Here is a 14,481-nt window from a genome sequence, read left to right on the forward strand (position 1 = left end):
TTTTTCCTTAGGCAGCTTGTATCACATTAAAAAAAATCAACCAAATAACGTATCAAATTTTAATCAGAAGCAGGCATATGGTTTGTAATTCTCAGTTACGATACACTGATATAGTTTCAGCTCTCCTTTTTTGCAATGGTAATAGTTTCTATTCCAATTCAGTAGATATCTACTGCAATACAGCACTGAAGTAGAGTATGCAAAATCATTATGTAAATGCTGCACATTAATCAAATGCAAATTAATTAGAGAGATTTTAAAAATAGTTTGAAACTATATTACCTGCATCTAAGTATGATTATTGAAAACAAGGGCAAACTTACAAAAGGAACCTTAGAAGTTCAAGTAATTAAATCCCTTTAAGTTTGTTTTTATTTTTCAGTTTTTAATCATAAGCAATCAAAGTCACTTAAATATCTGATCATATACTGGGTTGTTTAAATGTGATTGATGTTACAACTGATTGGGTTTGCACCACAAGCTAAGTCATAAATCATAGTTTACAAATCACAATGATTGGGTTCACAGAACAAGTTAAAGCAAAATAAAGCAAGTCATACAATTACTGTTTGCCATATGTGAATACATTTCAATGGTCTTAAAAATTCTAAGACAGTAAGACCTCTTTCATGTTTATGTATCAAAGTCTCTTACACTTCATGCTGTCAAAGGCAGATTTTCTTCCACAAAGCTAAATCAACTTAGAACTACAATTAATTCAAATCTGCTAAATTACAGCAGTGTTTCTCTTTCTCTTATTAGATGGGCTCAGTTTCTGCTTGGTTTCTTCTGTTCTTACCTTTCCTTTGCTCTGCTACTTTTCCTTCTGACACATTATGGTTCCTTATTGAGAACTGGTTCAATGTCACTGTGTCAAACTCAACCATCTGAGCTGTTCAATTGCTATTACTTTAATAATTATTTGCAAAATATCTCACATGTACCTAACATTTATGTATCTATGGAGATTTTCAGTCATCCGGGTTACGGTTGTCCCACAGGTGCTTTTTCAGGAGGCAACTGGACTTTCTTGTTTTTCTTTGAAGAGGATTCACTTCTCATCCAGGAAGCTTCTTCAGCTCTGAGCTGACAAAGCTTCCTGGATGAGAAGTGAAATGTCTTCAAAGAAAAACAACAAAGTCCAACTGTCTCCTGAAAAAGCACCTTTAGGGCTAACATTTATGTATTCTGTATTCAATCAGTATAGTATCTGGATTCAGAAAATTTCTGATATGATTTCAAGTAGGACAGTTACCATTCAGTGCACACAGCTAATATTAACAGGCCACTCCTCCAAATTAATTTTAAGATCATACTCTTATGATACCATCTCAAGGCAATAAGATTTATAAATTTGTAAATCTTATTTATAAATGAGAGATTATCAGTTTCTCCAATTAATTCGAGTGAAGGCTTAAGACCTTATTATTTGAATGGCAAAGAACAAAAAAAAGTCTACTTTGAAAACAAGAGCAGTAGATAGTTCAATAAAATTTGAAGGCTGCAGAAATGGACCCAAAGAGATACCTATTTCTGGTTTTTTTATTCAGTGACTCTGGGTGATTCACCTGGAAGTCCTCATTACCTGTGTTAATTTCATTTCCCTGAATCGTTTGATGAAATATGCAAATTTAACCATGATATTTCTTATCACTGGTTCCACAGGTAATCCTCGAGTTACAACAACTGAGCCCAAACTTTATGTTGCTAGCTGAAACTTTTGTTAAGTGAGTTTGCCCCATTTTACGACTTTTCTTGCCACAGTTGTTAAGTGAATCATTGCATTTGTTAATTTAGTAACATGGTTATAAAATGAATCTGCCTTCCCCATTGACTTTGGTTATCAGAAGACCACAAAAGGGGATCACATGACCCAGGACACTGCAACTCTCATAAATATGAATCAATTGCCAAGAATCTGAATTTTGATTACATGACCAGAAACTTGCTGACTAGTTTCTATTGCTATGAACTTTATTTAGTTCTTATCTATGTGTCTTCTCTTACCTGTACACTGTTTAATGTTAATCAGGAATATTTGATGAATTTTTTAAACAAAAAACTTCCAAATTCCCAAATAATGATAGTTTGATGATAAAAAGACAGCTCTACTACTACAGTTTCACTTGAATCAGAATCTCATTTGAGTTGACAATGATCTGCATTTACTGAAATAAAAGTAAGATCCCAATGGTCCATTTGTTTTATAAACTATATACTTATTACTATGACTAGTCCCATTTAAAATAAACCTGCATCAGCCTTTTCATTCACAGGAATAAATAAATATCCCTTTCTTCAACTGTGTATTTATCTTCAATAACAAACTTTGAATGTATACATTAAAAACACAACACTGCTGCTGGAATGCAATTATGAAAAAAGGTCTCCATTTTCCTGCTTGTTAACAGAACTGCTCTGTAATATATCTAACACAGTGTGGAAGTAGGCACACTGAAATCACATATTTAAGAAAACGAATTGAAAGGACATCATAGCCAAACAATAACAACCCACTGATGTGCCACCATATGGCATACTACACAGTGGAACATGACTGAAACAGATTTCTGTCAAAAGAGCAGTATTCTCATTTTTAACATACAGTGAAAACTGATTTTGTTGGATCTTGATGGAATTAGTGTGGGATTGACCAAATTTCCCTTTATATCGTTCACAACAATTTAATGCATGCCATTTGTATATGATATCATGCAAATTACACAAATTAATGTATTTTCTCTTTTTGTGTGAGGTTACATAAATTTTGTAATGCCATACTCTGACAATCTCAGTAGCAAATACTCTTCTCCTACTTGATCCATTAAAGTGAGATTCCCCTCTATTATAAGCTGTCTTTTGGTCTCAGACTAAAAATAATCTTTTCCAGAGTTGTTAATCAGCTGGCAATGAATAGTCCCAAGCAGAGTGCAAATGCCACAGCAGCATCTCATTTGAGTTCCCCAGCCTCTGATCCTGAAGTTAATCATAATTAACAATCATAGACAGCCTTATCCTCCATGAATTTAAGCAATCCAAATAAATGGTTATTACTGTATCTTCTGAAGAGAATTCAACTCTTTTTCTGTCTGTCCTGAAGATCTTATTTGTACCAGTGATCAAATAACTGGTCACCAAAAGGTTATCTTGAGGTAAAATCAAATAATACGCTCAGATGAGTGCTACAATTATAAAGTTTTTTTAGCATGTAATACTTGATATATTGCTACTTTAAAACACATGAAATTGTCATGGAAATAACCATGCAATGAACTGATATGCTTTCATTCAAGCTACAGAGAAATTATCAAGGAAGAAATTTTTATAAAGTTTTAAAAATTCCCACAAAAAATAAAAGAAGCAAGTGAACACAATTTTGCCAGCATGGCCGGCTTGCAGAAATAATCAGATAACTGAACCAAAAGAAATGATGGATACAATTCAATAACAGAGGCTACAAATGGCATAAGAACAGCAAATATAAACTTCTCTACCCACTGGCATGAGTCCTTTTTTCCCTAATGCATATTATTGTCAACAAACAACTTTTGTGTTGTTGTTTCAGCAAAAAGCTAAAGTATAATTTTTGATGTTGGAAAGCACTTGCAAAAAAAAAAAAAAGAGCCTATACTGATAATTCGTATATATACAGTAACTTTTCCATTTGTCAAATTGCTTGCAAAGCAGCTCTTAACAAACTGCTAATTTTATGGCAATCTCCTGAAAAAGAAAGCATCACCCATACAAGAATGGTGCTTGAACCTCCATAAAAGTCTGGGTTTCCCCATGACAGAAGTGTAGTGTTACCTCCTCAGAGGCCGCCAAAAACCAGGCCCTCCCAGCCCCGTCCCCCTTTGTCAAGTCCTGCAGTAGTGTTCCCTAGAGGTTGATGTCTCTTCCAGCTGGAGCTCATGCAGAATTAGGAGGTAGCAGGCTCTTATTGTCAAGGAGGGGCTTTCAGGAATGAAAATAACCAGCCACGATAGTCAATGCTATGATGATATCCAACAGCCCAAGGCCATTATAGCAGCAGGAATAAAGGATTCCTCAGCGATCGTTCAGAGTTAAGTGGGATGGAGGAAACCCCAGCTCCAGACGGTAGTAGGAACAACAACAGTGTGCTGTAGCAATAGCTCGCTCCCCAAGGCAACTCCCTCCACAAAGTCTAAAGCCTGTACCAGCAGCAATAGTCACAGTCCAAATAGCTTCCAGGCTTCGCAGCAACAGTAGCCACCACCAGTCTCTCCTCTCCTGTTGCTTCTTCTCAGTCAGGTCTTGGCATCAGAGCTCTCCCCCCCCCTTTATCTGTATTGTTAAAATCCGAGGCTAGGAGCCTCAGCCAACTCCTTTCTACCCACTCCCCCTTGCCTCCGTTTAAGATATCCTCCTTACGAAGAAAGCAATAAAACTCCACTCTCTCTCTCTCCTTTGTTTGAGATATCCTCCTTACGAAGGAAAGCAATAAAATTCCACTCCCCCTCTCTCTAGCCTCTGTTTAAAATATCCTCCTTACAAAGAAAAGTAAATAAAACTTCCACTCCCTCTTTACTTTCACCTGACGAACTGCAACAGCTACCCCGTCCCTTTCCTTTCCTATCTTTTTCTTTCACCCACACCAGCCACACCCAAAGCCAGCAGCAGCTGTCCCAATCTCTCCCTTCCCAACCAAGCTCCTGCAAACACTCTCAGACAGCCCCGCTATAGAAGCAAAACAAAAACACTTTTGCAAGAACAATGTTATATTTACAGGCATTTTATTCTGACAATTACAGCAGGTTTTAAGGAGTTTTCAATTATTTTCCTTTATTTTGTGTGCTATCTAGTATCTTTCTACAACAGATCAGGAATATGTAACCTTCCAGCTAAAAAGTACTATCAAATACAATGTACTATAATTTAAGCAGTTTTATTTCCCTATATAGAACTTAAAACCACCAAACTTCACTATGTGACAGAGAAAAAATACTGAAAAGTTCCTATTTATCTCTTTATGCTGAAAAACTCATATAAAATAAGGCTCATACATATAAACTGAGGATATGGCTAGAATGATTTTTTTTAATGAAATGCCCGTGAAGGATGAATTCTTGGAATAATACTATCATATCAGATGGGAAATTGTTCCATAATTTTTTTTGACAAACATTTTTCAGGATCCTTTACATAGTTAAAATAGCAAAGTATGATTTAATTGTTTAACATTTAAAGAGGGGGTGGAGTGGGGACAGGGCCAGTTTTTGGGCACTTGGTCTCTAAAAGGTTCGCCATCACTACTCTAGCGTTTAAGATAATTAGCATCTTTACCTATAGAAAATCAGAAACCAACTGCAAAATTCAGCAATATTATATGCTAACTTCCTTTGAACAAGCACATTACTGAAGTAGATTTATGTTTTTTTCTGACAATGTTCCTCATATTTTACAAGATTTCTTCAAAACAAGCACTCTCTTAATAGTATCAAGGCATGCTTTGTTACCTTTGTCTAGAGACATCCTGTTCTACTCAGATAAAATTAATTGTTCCTCTGACATTGAACAGTAAGAGATTTTTAAACTCATCTAATAAACTAGAAGTGCTTTATTTTTAGCATTGTTTCAGAAAGTGTAACACCAGAAGACCTATTATCCCATTGCACTAGGTTAAAAAGCCATTTTTATTTTTGAAGTGTCTTCAAATTGGTAACAGTGCCAGTCAGAGTTCTACATAATAAAGGGATATTTTAAAACAGAATTGAATAAGCTTTAAATAATGTTTAATATTGTGATTGAATCAAAATTCAATTTTATAGCTCCTAAATACATTTCCAAAGCAAAATGCCAGCTAAAAAAGCAACAAAAAACTGGAGAAAGCTGTTCAAAATACTCCCATGTTTATTGCCAATGTACTCTCTCCATCCAAACTAGTCGTTTAAGTCAGTAGTCTATTCTCATTGAGCGCATTCAATCCTTGAAGGTCTTTTTTTAAATAAATAATTGTATACATCTATAATCCCTGAAAATCCCCTAATACTTCATCTTTTGGGTGTGGATGATACAATTTTGGCTACAGGTATACCAAGAACTGAGTTAGCTTTTACATAATAATTGGAAATAAATAAATGGATACATATTAAAATGGTACAGATGACATACTGTAATTCATATATTTTTATATTAAAGATTAAACGAAGCCCAATGCAAAGAGGCACAGGTCTAATGGGTTTCTTAAATATTTTAAGACCTCAGAACATCAAATAACCTATATTTAGATAAATGAGAAATATATATTGAAATAAAGCATGTTTTAATAATATTCCCAATTTATCTCATATTTAATATAGCGATAAGTCTTTGTGGGATCTTTGCGGTTTACATGGGTCAGCATAAGTTATCAAAGTCTGGAGTGAGATTTGTTACAAGAAGTCTTAGAATAAAGTTCAACTGATTGTTGTAACGAACTGTAATAATATACTTTTCACAAAGATATATCAAAGGAAAAGTATGACTGTCAATACCTTTGCAGCTAACGTCTTAGACGAGATGTGCCAAACATTCTCTACACAGGCCATCTCATGTATGGGACTGTCTGTCTCAAGCAGTCTGTGACTGGACCAAAGCAACTGGATGTTTGGCCAGGCACAGATGAAGACCCTGGGGCAGTGGTATCCCAAGATGGCAGACATTAGGTACAGGCCAGGGAAGCAGCACTAGTGTGCAACAGTGAAAAGAAAATAAAGAGTTGGGGGTGGGGCAGTGAAGGAAGGGCAGCAAAAAGATATGCCAAGCTTAAATTCAATTGCAGCAGTGAAGGGTATGAAAAACAAACTACTGGAAAGAACAATGAGAAGACACGGTGAGCCAATCAAGTGTGCTGTGCTTCAGCTAAAGTTTGATGGGTAGGGGGAAAGAAGGAAATAAAAAGAATGGGAGTAGGGGAAAGGGCTGGTTGCATATACCATGTTCAAATTCAAGTCTGTCAGCAGCAGCTCAGGTAAAACAAGGGGACAGAAATTGCTGGGAAGATTGGCTAGCAGACCAGAACAGGTAGTCCTCGACTTCTGAACACAATTGAGCCCAAATTTTCTGTTGTTAAGCAAGACATTTGTTGAGTGAGTTTTGCCCCATTTTATGACCTTTCCTGCCATAATTGTTAAGTGAATCACTGCAGTTGATAAGTTAGTAACATGGTTGTTAAGTGAATCTGCTTCCCCATTGATTTTGTTGTCAAAAGGTTGCAAAAGATGATCACATAATCTTGGGACACAGTAACGGTTATAAGTAGGAATCAGCTGCCAAGCATCTGAATTTTGATGATATGAGAATGGGATGGTTACCAAGGTTGTAAGTGTAAAAAATGGTCCTAAGTCACTTTTTTTCAGTGCCATTGTAACTTTGAACAGTCACTAAATGAACTGTTGTAAGTTGACGATTACCTGTAGTCAAAATCTTTATAGTTCCTGGATTGCCTATCACCATAAACTATTGAGCCACAATGCATTTGTTTTGTAAATATAACAAAACCTACTTTCAAATTCACACACAGCCACCTGTTCCACAGAATTAATCTCAACATGACACACTACCAATGAATTACAGGTAGTCCATGGCCTATGACCCAAATTGATCCCCAAAATTCTGTTACTGAGTGAAATGTTTGTTAAGTGAATTTTGCCCCAAGAATCTGAATTTTAATCACATGACCATGGCGATGCAGCAATGGTCATAAATGTGAAAAACAGTCATAAGCCACTTTTTTTTCAGTGCCATTGTAACAGTCTTTTGGACTCAAACTAAACGAACTGTTGTAAGTCAAGGACTACTTGTATTGTGGTTCAATAAATGCTATTTCTCCACTCAAAAATTAAACAATTTGCATCACAGATATAGTATAGAAAACAGATTATTTAATGTTCGTGTTTTGTTTCTTGGTCTTTTTTACTTGAAGTAACAATAGCAAGGAATGGATGGATTGACATTCAATCCACCTGCTGCTTTCCTTCCAGATTCTTTTTTTTAGCACCACTTGGAAGCAATGAGGATGCAGAATTGATATTAAATATACCAAAAATGTAGAATTTCTATTTTTTTTCTTCCAAGGTTCTACATTTCTTGATCCTATGTTTAAATTAGAACAGAAAGAATTACAGAAGACTAATGAATAAAAATGTCAAAATTGATAAAACAAAGTATTAGGACATTCGTGTATATTTGTTTCAGATTTTCTAATGCTAGTTGGCTTCACACATGAATATGGTTTGCCTTTGTGTTAGGAGACTTTAAGCAGATGATTGCGCGCAACTTTGTTTGATATTTCTTACTGAGATAGGAGTTTTTTCAGGAATGGGGAAGTGTTACCTTCCATTCATCTTCTATTAATATCTGAATCAGGGACAAGTGTTTTTAGATTTTGTTTTAATCAGTTGAGGGAGACGGTCTGCATATCGGTTATTAAGATTCCTCAGAATCTTAACCAGCCTCCCTCTAATAAGATTTGGCCCCATGGTAATAATTCCCTTTGCAGTGGTAGAGAACGCATTAAGTTCCCTAAGGCTTATGGAATCCAACATATTCTTTTCAGCTCTGAGGGATTTTTCAAAAAACAGCTAGTTCTGTGGTGGCAAACCTATGGCACATGCACCAGAGGCGGCGCTCAGAGTACTCTGTGGGCACATGCGCCGTCGCTTGAGCCCCACCTTCCCCCTTGGCCCCCTCACCGGCAGCCCCCCCAGAGGAGTCATCCCCGAGCATGGCCTGCACAGAGCACTGCAGCCAAGTACATGGCAGCCGGGCAGTGGGGACAAGACTCGACCCTTGCACCCCATCATGCGTAGTTGATGCTGTGGGGCGCAGGTGGAGGGCGTGGCTGCTATGGCACTGCTGGGCCACCTGGGTGATCTGTGGCGGGCCGTGGAGGCAGTGAGTGGCCCTGTGGGTGGGTGGGGCGGGCTGGGTGCAGAGCCAGTTTTTGGGCACTCGGTCTCTAAAAGGTTTGCCATCACTGCCCTAGTTGAACAACAAAATGAGACAGAGTAAGTTATGAGGAATCCTTGACGCTCTACGAGCTTGGTTGTTTTCTTGCAGCTGTTTTATTATCCAAACTAGGATAACATCATCAGTGCTAGTTAGTTGGCTGGCTGAATGATGTTACCTAGTTTGATAATGAACTGTCTGCAAAAAAACAACCAAGCTCAGGGCACCAAAGACCCCTCATTTCGACCCTGAGCTACAAATATTCTCCTTTAGAGTTTATTAATGTGCACTCCAAGTGCTCTGATTTTCTGAGGTTTATAGCAATAAAATAGACCAAGAGACAGTGACAATACAAGCAATGTAACACTCATTGTGAGTAAATAATTACACTTTTAGTATTAGATAGCCATGTGTGAGTGGAGCAATCATATGCATTTGTTCAAGCAATAATGTTCACATTGTTCTACACATTTTTCCTATAAGCTATAAGCTTACAATAGTGTAGGTTGGAACATTATACAAATCTCGGCAAATAAGTAAATTATAGCCTACCTAGGTAAATGTTTTAAATGTGATTTGTATACCACTGTTCTTTTCATCTACACCATTATGCTTTATTTGATAGCAGAGGGTAAGATAAGATCTTTGCATAATGGAATAGTGGCCAATCTTTAACAAATCCCTAAGGAAAATCTCTAGATCTAGAGACTTTTGGCAACTGCTGCCCAACCCTGCTCACTTTTAGGCAAAATGTTTTTAAAAAGTATCTTTACTACCACAGAAGTGAATTATATTGATGCATTTCAAGCCTGGCATGGGGACTGAATCAATCTTAGTTACCCAGAAGGCTAACCTCCTGCAGGAAAAATAATGCTAATTCTTTTAACAGCTGCTAATACTGTTGACTATGGTATCTTAAATCATCTCCCAAAACAGAAATTAGAGACACTGTTTTTGATCATTTCTACTTTCAGATAAAGATAAAGTGGGTGATGGTGCCTTTGCACCCTTACAACTGTTTCGCCTCCAATATCTTTTAACCTCTATAGAAATCCAACTCACCAGGAATTTTAAGGAAACATACATCATAATCATTCTTGGTCAGGATGGAATAGGTTAGCTATTGCTGCCTATATAAACTCACTTTTGCATTATTATAATGCATTTTTTGTGATCCAAAAAACTACAGATGTGTAAATGTGGTAGCCAGATTGCTAAGTACTTTCTTGTGCATTTTTGTTGAAAAGCTACAGAACTTATCAATCAGATGCCAAATCAGGTGCTACCAGCCTCCAGATACCTTGTAATTCACCCAGAGAGATCATATCATTAATATTACAAATTGTGGATGGTTGTTCTCCTTAATAAACTTCTCAGTGATGTATATGTCTTTAGAATATTGCTCTTCCCTGATACACAAGGAATACTAGTAGAAGAACTACCTTTTCACCAAGGTTTCTTCTGTATTAATAGTAAAATCAAATAAACTATGGTTTAACATAATAAACTGACAGCCATGAACAATTAGCTTTTTAAAGTAAAATCTATAATTGAAGATATTAACCTAAAACTTTCATTAAGTTATTGCTCCAGGATACATAAATACTAAAAATGATATGCATGAAAGTTTCAATGTGCTGATGAACTGCGTCAGAAAAGTGTATAAAATCACACTTTGATTCAAATGTAATAGCAAGCTACTTTCCCCCAACATATAAATAAAGCATATTTCTTGGTACATCCAAATCTGTGGTTAATACAATGATTTATGGGTTTACAAATAGTTCTCAACATACAACCTGTCGTTTAATGATCATTCAAAGTCACAATGACTTGGAATGGGTGCTTTATGGTCTGTGAAGCACTTCCAGCTGTTGTAAAATGTCACACTGCCACCCCTGGTCACATGCCCATGAATTGGGTGCTTGGCAATCTGTTCACATTGACTACTGGTTGACAAGTGCCCTGTGATCATGTGATTGCCATTTGCAATATTCTCTGCTGGCTTCCCCAGAAAGTCAATGGGGAAGCCAGCAGATAAGGTTGCAAGTTGCTGCCACCTGTTAAACCATTTCCCCTCCCCTTCATGGATGGGGTGTTTATATGTGTAACCTTTGTCAGGCTGCAGAAATGAAGCTTGGGTCTTTAGGATCCAAGCTTTGTTTTTCCAGCCCAGCACAGGAGTTTTCTTCCACATATGGAGAGGAAGAGAACTCCTATGGTGGGCTGGAGAAACAAAGCTGGGATCCCAAAGAGCTGAGCTTTATTTCTTCATCCTAGCATGGGAGTCCCCTTCTATGCATGGAGGGAAACTGCCTACCCTGCTTTAGCAGGCAGCTCTTTGTTTTCTCCCCTTAATGACTCACATTTTTGGCAATGCAATGTCAGGGAAAGGATACTAACAAATGACAGCAGTAGCTAATTTACTGGTCAGTTGTATCATCTCTCCATTCCAACCATGTTTCTGACATATCACCAGGTTCTGATGTCCACTTCTCTGAATGGTCAAGGGGAAAAATAGCACTCCTTAATAGACCCAAAATCCTTTTAGTACCTCTATTCATCAAACTAAGTATCTGTGGAGATTTTCAAACATGTCCCTTTTTATTTTTTTCCACCCATTCTAATACCCCCACCCAAAAATGAGCCTAGTTCTTATGAACCATCCTTATTCAGTATCCTGAGTTCTAATATATTCTGGATTGTTTTTAATTATGTTTTAAGTGTTTTTTCAATACCTTGAAGTAGAGAAATATCAAGATATAAATACAGAAACCCATAAGCCATTTCTTTAAAAATTGTAAGTTAATGCTTTTGAACTTCTCCACTGTTCAAAAAGAAAAAGTTACTGCTTTTAGAATATGAGCAGAATATTGACAATATTCAATGATTCATACATTGAATAAATCACAAATGGCAGGATTCATATATCATAAACCAGAGGTCCCCAGGCCACAGACTGATACGGGCCCATGGCCAGTTGGGAACCAATCCACACAAGTGGTGGGCGAGCACATGAAGCTTCATCTGTGCATGCACAGGATTAGGTTGTGCGCATGAAACCATCCCCTCCCCCATCGCCAGTCCATGGTGCCAGAAAGGTTGGGGATTGCTGTCATAAACTATTCCTTATAGAAACAGAGTCTGGGTACAAAAAACATGTTAGACAAAATTTAAAGGAACTGTATTATGTCTCAATTCAGCTTTAGAATTGTACTTCCTACCAATGCCTACAGGCCTAAAGGCAATATGGAAATCAAGAAGTGATTTCTGAATGAGGATTTCAGGAGTGTATTCTTTTGGAGAACCATGTGTATTGGACTAAAGGAAGAAGACAAGTTTAAATGTTCAAAATAAAACACACATTTTAAAACACAATCATTTTTATCTTAACCTATTCCACCATCCATTCTACTCACTTTATTAAGCAAAAACTGAGCTGTGGAGGAATCTGCTCAAAAAGGATTGGAAAACTGCAAGATAGGCAACCTTATCTCAAATTAAACAAAAAGTTATGAATGGTTTAAGCCTCATATGTATGAAATATTGAAACCACTACTTTTGCTAAGGCAGAGATAGTTATTAGTGAACACATTGATAGATTTATTTCTACTTAATGAAGAACAAGTGTTTTAAGAACTATGGCCAATATTTTTAAAATCACATCCATATTGGGAAAGTCATCCAATATAGGCATCTGTTTTCTAACAGTTATTTTGCTAAAGTACTATTATGTATGGTAATCTACCCAACTCATAATTCTGCTGCTTAAAGCAAGATAAATATATGTCACTATGCACAAGTGCAAGAATGAAATTATTTGTATCATAACCAGCTATATAGGCTGATCCAGTGCCACTATAACATTTTAATAGAAGTGGTAATGAAAAAACATGTAACTTACTTTTCTCCTTCATTGTGTGCCAATGCTGCCAGGGAAACAGATAAGCTATCATTCAAAAAGAACTATTTCCCCTTTTAAGATGATTTATAGTGTTCTGCATGGTAAATTATCTTAATCCTAACTTTTTATACTAAAGCTGCCCATATAAACTTTATACAAATTGCTTTGTCATCAAAGAATCCTGAAATTGAGCCGAGGTGGCGCAGCAGTTAGAGTGCAGTACTGCAGGCCACTTTAGCTGACTGGGTTCAGCAGGTCAGCGGTTCAAATCTCACCGGCTCAAGGTTGACTCAGCCTTCCATCCTTCTGAGGTAGGTAAAATGAGGACCCAGATTGTTGGGGGCAATGTAAATATATATATATACATTGCTTACTGGTGTACATCGCTTAGAGAGTGCTTGCACTTAAAGCGATATATAAGTCTCATAAATAATAATAATAATAAAATCTGGGAAAAATGATCTGTTAACTTTATAGTCATACTACTTAAATGCATAAATTATAATTATTAAATTTATTTGCCAACCATCTTCTGTTTTGAGTGACCCTGAGTAGCTTACAGTGTAATAATGTGAATCATCACAATTAAATTAGTAATACAGTCGATAAATGAACCTGGCTTTCCTATTGACTTTGTCTGTCAGAAGGCTGCAAAAGGTGATCACATGACCCAGGGATACTGGAATCATAAATACGAGCCACTTGCCAAGCATCCAAGTTTTGATCTTATGTACATGGGGATGCTGCAATGGTTGTTAAGTGTGAAAAATGGTCATAAGCCACTTCTTTCTGTGCTGTTGTAACTTTGAACGGTCACTAAATGAATAGTTGTAAGTTGAGGACTACCTTTAATTAACTTTTTAAAAGGTCACAATAGTATATCTCCTTGGTTTGCATCTCTCTTTAGGCATGCTGTAAAGACAATTTTCAATGAGTATTTTATATATTTAAAAAATTGATAGCTCCTATAATTGTATTACTATGGAAGTAAATCTAAAAAGTTGATTGTTAATATCTTCTGTGCTTGTACATTTTATAAATTCGACTGGTGGAAAGCAACGAACTTTGGGGAACTGTTAACTGATTATTTTAAAAGCCTGTTATATCTTACAATGATAGCTTAATCTTTTGTCCAAGAGTTTAAAGTGGCATATATGGTTGTTATCTCCTGCATTTTATCCTCACCACAGCCTTATCAAATAAACTGGATTGACAAATAGCAACCAGCTCAAAGTCATTAAGAAAACATCTGTCTGCATGATTCACTAAATTAGCTAACCTATATTTTAGCACATTAGGTTATGCAAAGCAGTTGCTGTCAAATTTATGGTCCAGCCAGTTCTGAGTTCAGAAAACTGAATTTTGTAACCATGGTTAACTTCACCATAATACACAGAAACAGGCAAACACAACTTATTTCATGGCCGAATGGCAATTTTGAATATCTGCCTTCTTATCACTGTCCAATACCCTGAGGCCTTAAAAACATAAAAAGAAAGTTTACTACTTTTTAAAAAATAAGACCAAGTTTAAGAGGAGATGGAGACTTCAAAAGTTAAATTAACACTTCAAGAACAACTAAACCTTAGATTCAGCTGTTGGATAAAAATTGCAATTCTCAATGTAAT

The 14,481-nt window shown here is 36.5% G+C and overlaps 1 protein-coding gene across 3 annotated transcripts in view; it reads right to left on the minus strand.

The window, feature by feature from the left end:
• Positions 1 to 14,481, minus strand: part of ELAVL4 (ELAV like RNA binding protein 4) — a 124,701-nt gene that overhangs the window by 104,245 nt on the left and 5,975 nt on the right. The window contains exon 1 of one of the 3 annotated variants that reach the window (XM_039319964.1): positions 800 to 1,752. The exons of the other annotated variants lie outside the window; for them this stretch is intronic. The gene's annotated coding sequence lies outside the window, so the exon portion shown is untranslated. Of the gene's footprint in view, positions 1 to 799; positions 1,753 to 14,481 lie in introns of those variants that run through there. 3 annotated transcript variants of the gene reach the window in all.

This window comes from Crotalus tigris, unplaced genomic scaffold (assembly GCF_016545835.1).
Source record: "Crotalus tigris isolate CLP2741 ecotype Arizona unplaced genomic scaffold, ASM1654583v1 scf7180000023617.9722795, whole genome shotgun sequence".
NCBI classification, from domain to species: Eukaryota; Metazoa; Chordata; class Lepidosauria; order Squamata; family Viperidae; genus Crotalus; species Crotalus tigris.